Source organism: Malus sylvestris, chromosome 15, assembly GCF_916048215.2.
Source record: "Malus sylvestris chromosome 15, drMalSylv7.2, whole genome shotgun sequence".
In the NCBI taxonomy this organism is placed as follows: domain Eukaryota; kingdom Viridiplantae; phylum Streptophyta; class Magnoliopsida; order Rosales; family Rosaceae; genus Malus; species Malus sylvestris.
Window position 1 is genome coordinate 23,318,627 of NC_062274.1, and position 5,489 is coordinate 23,324,115.

A 5,489-nucleotide genomic window follows, 5' to 3' on the forward strand; every position below is an offset into this window, starting at 1 on the left:
CAAGATCGCTTGAATTTACCTTAAATGGGCATCGGCGAACTTCGTCCCAAAGTGCATGCTTTTCTACCAAAACGAGAAAGTCTGCCAGAGTTAGATCTTCTTTCATTATCAGTTTTTCAAACAGTGGGTGGTCTGCTAGAAGTCCTTTTTAGAAGGTTGCTCTAGCTATCGAGTTGTTGCATTCAACTATCATTGCCTTATCTGCTTTGAACCTTCTCACATAGTCGCAAAACGACTCCTTTGGGTTCTTCTTGATGTCGAATAAATGGTCAGACTTCTTTTTTATCGAGCGATAGGATAAATATTCTTTGGTGAAAACCAAAGAAAGTTCGTTGAAATTCCGGATGGATTGTGGCGGCATGGTGTAGAACCATTCTTGCGCATCGCCTTGTAGAGTGGTGGCAAATATCTTGCACATGAGATCATCATTGTTTTGATAGAGGATCATTGCGCTTCGGAAGTGTTTTAAGTGTCTTTCAGGGTCTTCATCCTCTTTGAAAGATGTGAAATATGTCTTGCTGAACTCACGTGGAGGCTCTGCCTGCTGATCTCGTCCGTGAAGGGTGACCTGCTTATGTTGGTCATGTTCCGTCGTAGTGCCTCATTAATGACCTCGTTGCGTTGGAAATTACGCAATTGCTTGGTCAATAGTCTCTCTACTTCTTTCTGAATTTTCCTTTGTTGAGGTAGTGGAGCTCTCGGCTGCCCCCAACCGTGACTTGCTGGTCTAGGCTGCTCTTCCATGTGTTTGGTTCGTCTATGCTGTGGATGCGGTGCGTGTAGCGTGTTCCTAACATGCGAGCGAGTTCTTTGTAGGCTGTCGGTTGAACTTGAGCCGTACTGAGTGATTGATTCTCTCCATCTGTGGTGCTGCCTACTCCGATGTGAGGTGGATGATGCTTCTTGCAGGCTTAGCTGCGAATGAACACTTCGCTTAGAAGGTTACTCATGTTGACTATCGAAATGTGACCCCATCAGTGAATGTATGCTCGTCTGTAGGCCTAGTCGAGAGTGCACGCTCCTTCGGGCTCTAAGACGGGAGTATACGCTATCTCGGGGGCCTAATAGGGAGTGTACACTGCCTGAACGCTCGGTTCGTGGCTGGTCGAGTGGCTGGTTGAGTGGCTACTTGCCAGGACACTGCTGGAGAAGTTCTTTGTTTGCGTTTATCCTACTTTGGGACACCTCGTCTGGGGCACGTTGCATCTGGGTGCACTGAAAGAGTTGGTTCACCAAGGTCGTCGGCTGTGCGAGGGCGCTCGTCAACTCTATGACTTGTTGAGACAAGTGTTGTTTTCCATTTGGGTAGGAATAGCTTGGAATGAATGCGTCTTCTTGAGCAGTGGAAGTGTGGTAGACTCTAGGTACAAGATTTGAGTTGGGAAATGTCAAATCGAAAGAAGAATGTGGTGAAAATGCTCCCGGTTCAATCGTCGGTCTGAAAATTTAAAACCGGGATGGTTGAACTAATCTTGGATCAATTTAGGCTACTTGGAAGGCCACGGGAGCAGGTTGGGCCACGCGAGTGGGCTGCTTGGCTAGAGTAGGCTGTGCCACGAAAGTTGACTGCTCGGTTGGAGCAGGCTGGGCCATGAGAGTGGGCTGCTCGGCCGGAGTAGGCTGGGCCACGAAAATGGGCTGCTCGGTGCATAATGCATGCAAGAGTGAAGCTTGGGTCGTGGCCTTAGTACCGTGAGCCGCCTTGGATGGCACGGCTCGGGCCGTGGTGAAGGCACCATAGACCTTGCTAGGGGTGGCTACCAAAGTAACCACCGCGATGGATCCTGTGGTGGAAACTCGTGGTGTTGGTGCAGATCCCTCTAGGATCACATTTAGTCTTGTAGATCGACGCTGTCCCATTTCTTGAATATTGGAATTTTCACTCATGAAGTTTTCTAAATTTCTAGCCATTGTATTTCTCTTTAACGTTTTATCAAAGAATCTTTGCATATAAAAAATTCTAATAATAAAGATGTATGAAAAAATACAAGTGGACTAGAAAATAGAGAAAAACCTTTTTATGCGAGAATCTTCTACGAGTGTGAGACTCAACTCTCAATGAAAGCACCAATTTGTGGATGCAAATTTCTTCCTCCTTGATCTTGGACAAAATTGCACCTACAAAACAATTAACACCTTAGGTTCAAGGCTAAGAGCCTCACGCACCCACGATGAATGGGGGGGGCTTTGGTCGAAAAACCTCCGATGCCAAAGTTAAAATTTAGAGAGAAAAGTGTTTTGAGAGTATTGGGAACTTTGCAAGTGTGTTGGAATTATCTTTTGGTGAAAATGGGAGCCTATTTATAGGCATAGGGTGGCCGGTCCCCTTTGGATGTTTTTTAGGGTGTAACTTATGGTTTGATGTGTGATTTAATGGATTAATTAGGCAATTAATCCATTAATTGATTAATCAACACATTTTTGGAATAAATATTTTGAGGGTTATGAAATTTATATGGGATGTTTTGAAGGTTATGAAATAATTACCTTGTGGAAAATATAGGATGAGGATGGATGAAATAACTTTGAATTTGTTACCTATTTTTGACACTTTTGATTTGGTTGAAGGATGATTGCCCGCTACTCGCACGTAGGAATCCCGTTGTACCTCCAGGGTATTTTTGCCCTCTTTTGTCCAAAAATCCATGTGTCGCCTTGTGATTATTTTTGGCTCCACAACTATTATTCACATCATCATTCAAGTCATTTCATGTTTAAAAATCATCACATAAATCTTTACCAACACTATTAGATGTCATAAGATCTAAATGCTACCAATGAGCATAAAAATGTTTGTCAAAGTGCTAGTCATTTGATCATATCCCACATATATATAGACCCAAGGGAAGGGGATTCCCATTCTTTTTTTTATTAAAATGAGGATTAATTGTGGGATCCACTCCACATCGAATTTGAATTATCCGAATCGTCTATTTTTTAAGTATTGATTCATAGATCATCCTTGCAAAATTTTAATTCAATCATAAACTGTTTGCCTATTTAATTATCACGTTGAAAATTCAATATTTCATAGAGAACAAAGTGTTTGTCAATTTCTTTGAACTCAATTAGATGCCTCAAATATTTCTAATTTGGCTAATATTTTGTAAGAATGGTCTATGAGTTGCAACTTGAAAAATAGATGGTTCATATCGTTAAAGCTCAATGCGGTGTGGACCCAACAACTAATTCCCATTTTTATAAAAAAAAAAGTGTGGATCCCATCCCTTAAGGGCTCTCTCTCTCTCTCTCTCTCTCTCTCTCTCTCTCTCTCTCTCTCTCTCTCTCTCTCTATATATATATATATATATATATATATATATATATATATATTAGGGTTAACTAACCTAATTTGTATATGATGTATAATATTGACAGAGATGGCACAAGACCGTGATAGTTAGAAGGCAAAGCTTGAGAGTAAGACTAACAAGAATAACTATAATAAGTAGGTCCCAAATGAGGTCCAGAGTCATTGCATTTACGATACTAATAGCGCCGGCAATTGTTGTGAGTTGTGCATGTCTTCCGGTTTCTCCGATGCTGAATGTATTGATGGTAAATGCAAGTGCGTTAAGGAAATTTGCGATACTAAGAAGCAAGACCGTGATAGTCATGAGGCAAAAAAGAAGCTTCATGAGATGAAGCAGAGCGAGACTGCTAAGAATCATGAGGCAAAGCATGAGAGTAAGACTAACAAGCATAAATGTAAGAAGTATGTTCCGTGTGAGGAACAGAGTCATTGCATTTACGATACCAATAGTGCCGGCGATTGTCGTGAATTTTGCATGTCTTCTGGCTTCTCCGATGCTGAATGTATTGATGGTAAATAGATGTGCGTTAAGGAAATTTGTTAGTGATTATCATTGAGATCTCTACGTGCATGCCTGGTATCTCATCTGCAATCTAGCCACCTGTGCGGGAATTTTAAACACCGGTCAAATTACCAATTTGGGGGGCCAGTACTTGTTTATAATAGGTGGGTTTGTGCCTTAATTTTTTGTTCTTTCTTTCCTCGTGTATGAACCGAGAGAGTTTACTTATTTTGTGATATCATGTATAGAAGTGTATAATAAACGGTTTCTGCCCTAATTTTTTTTTTCTATATTTTTTAATAATTTTTTTTAAAATCTTCATTTATGATTTTTTTTTAACAAACGATATTATCTATACTAAAAAGAAGGGGATGTGCCTAGCCTCACAATGTGCTAGCAATAATGTGGTTCAAATTCGCCTTTGAAGAGCATCGAACCTAAGACCTCTCACTTACAAATAAAGAGGAATACCACTAGACCGGAGTACTAAGTGGCCATTTATGAATTATTAGTAACTTTTTTGTTAACTAATATTTTTACAACTTAGATGGAGACGTTCATGAAGTGGATTTGAGTTTTAATTGTGAATATTCTTGGAGTCCTATTTTAGGTAGGATTATTGATTTGTAATCTCTTGTATTTAATTTCCGTGTCCTTGTAAATATATTCCTTGTAGAGTAAGACATATGCACCTACATATTGTAAAGTAAACCCTAGAGGATGAATAAAGTAACAAAATACTTTTTATGTATTTCTTCTCAGGATACATGCATACATCAATAATGTGATAAAACTTTCAAATTTAATGTAAAAAATGTATAATTACGTAATCAATTTATAATGTTAGGTCTAGGGATGGCAACGGGGCGGATTGGGTTCAGATGTGCCATCCCTATAACCAAATCCGTTTGTTTTCCCCGTACCCAAAACCAAAAAAAACCCGAACGGGTATTCCCCGTAATCAAACCTGTCAGGTAATGGATTCCCTATCGGGTAACGGTTTTCCCAGTTTGTTTTCCCATGATGTTCCAATTCCTCCCTCACGAGTCACGACCATCTTCACATCCCTCCCCTCGTCGGAAAACTGGACTAGTTCAGCGGCTTCATCCCCCCCCCCCGGTGCTCTGTTTCTATTGATGCGTAGCAGAGCTACTTTTTTTTTAAGCTTTGCCAATCAGAGCAAATCTGCTTTTGCTCAATCTCTCTTTACTAAATTCTTTTCTTTTTCAAGCTTTCTCAATCAAAGAGCAAAGCTGCTTTTGCTCTCCCTCCTCCAAATCTCAATCTCAACGGAACGGAAAACCTTGCAGAGATGGTGTGGGGTCTAGAGGGTGTGGTTTGAGGGCTCGCTAGAGACGGTGGGGCAGGGCCGGCCTTGAGTATTGAGGGGCCCTGTGCAAAACTTAGATGGAGGCCCTTCAATTTTTTTAATGTTATATTTCTTTATTATTATTTTTTTTTAATTTTTTCATCTATAAAACTAAAATATTACAAGTTACTGCAACAAAAATAAGTTGTTTGCACTAGAACCACAGATAAATTGTCTTTTGCATCTAATTATTTTATATGCATTTGTATACATGTAATGAAAATTTAGGGGCCCTTCTGAATCGGGGGCCCTGTGCGGTGTTGCACACCCTCAAGGCCGGCTCTGTAGTGGGGTGGTGTGGGTGG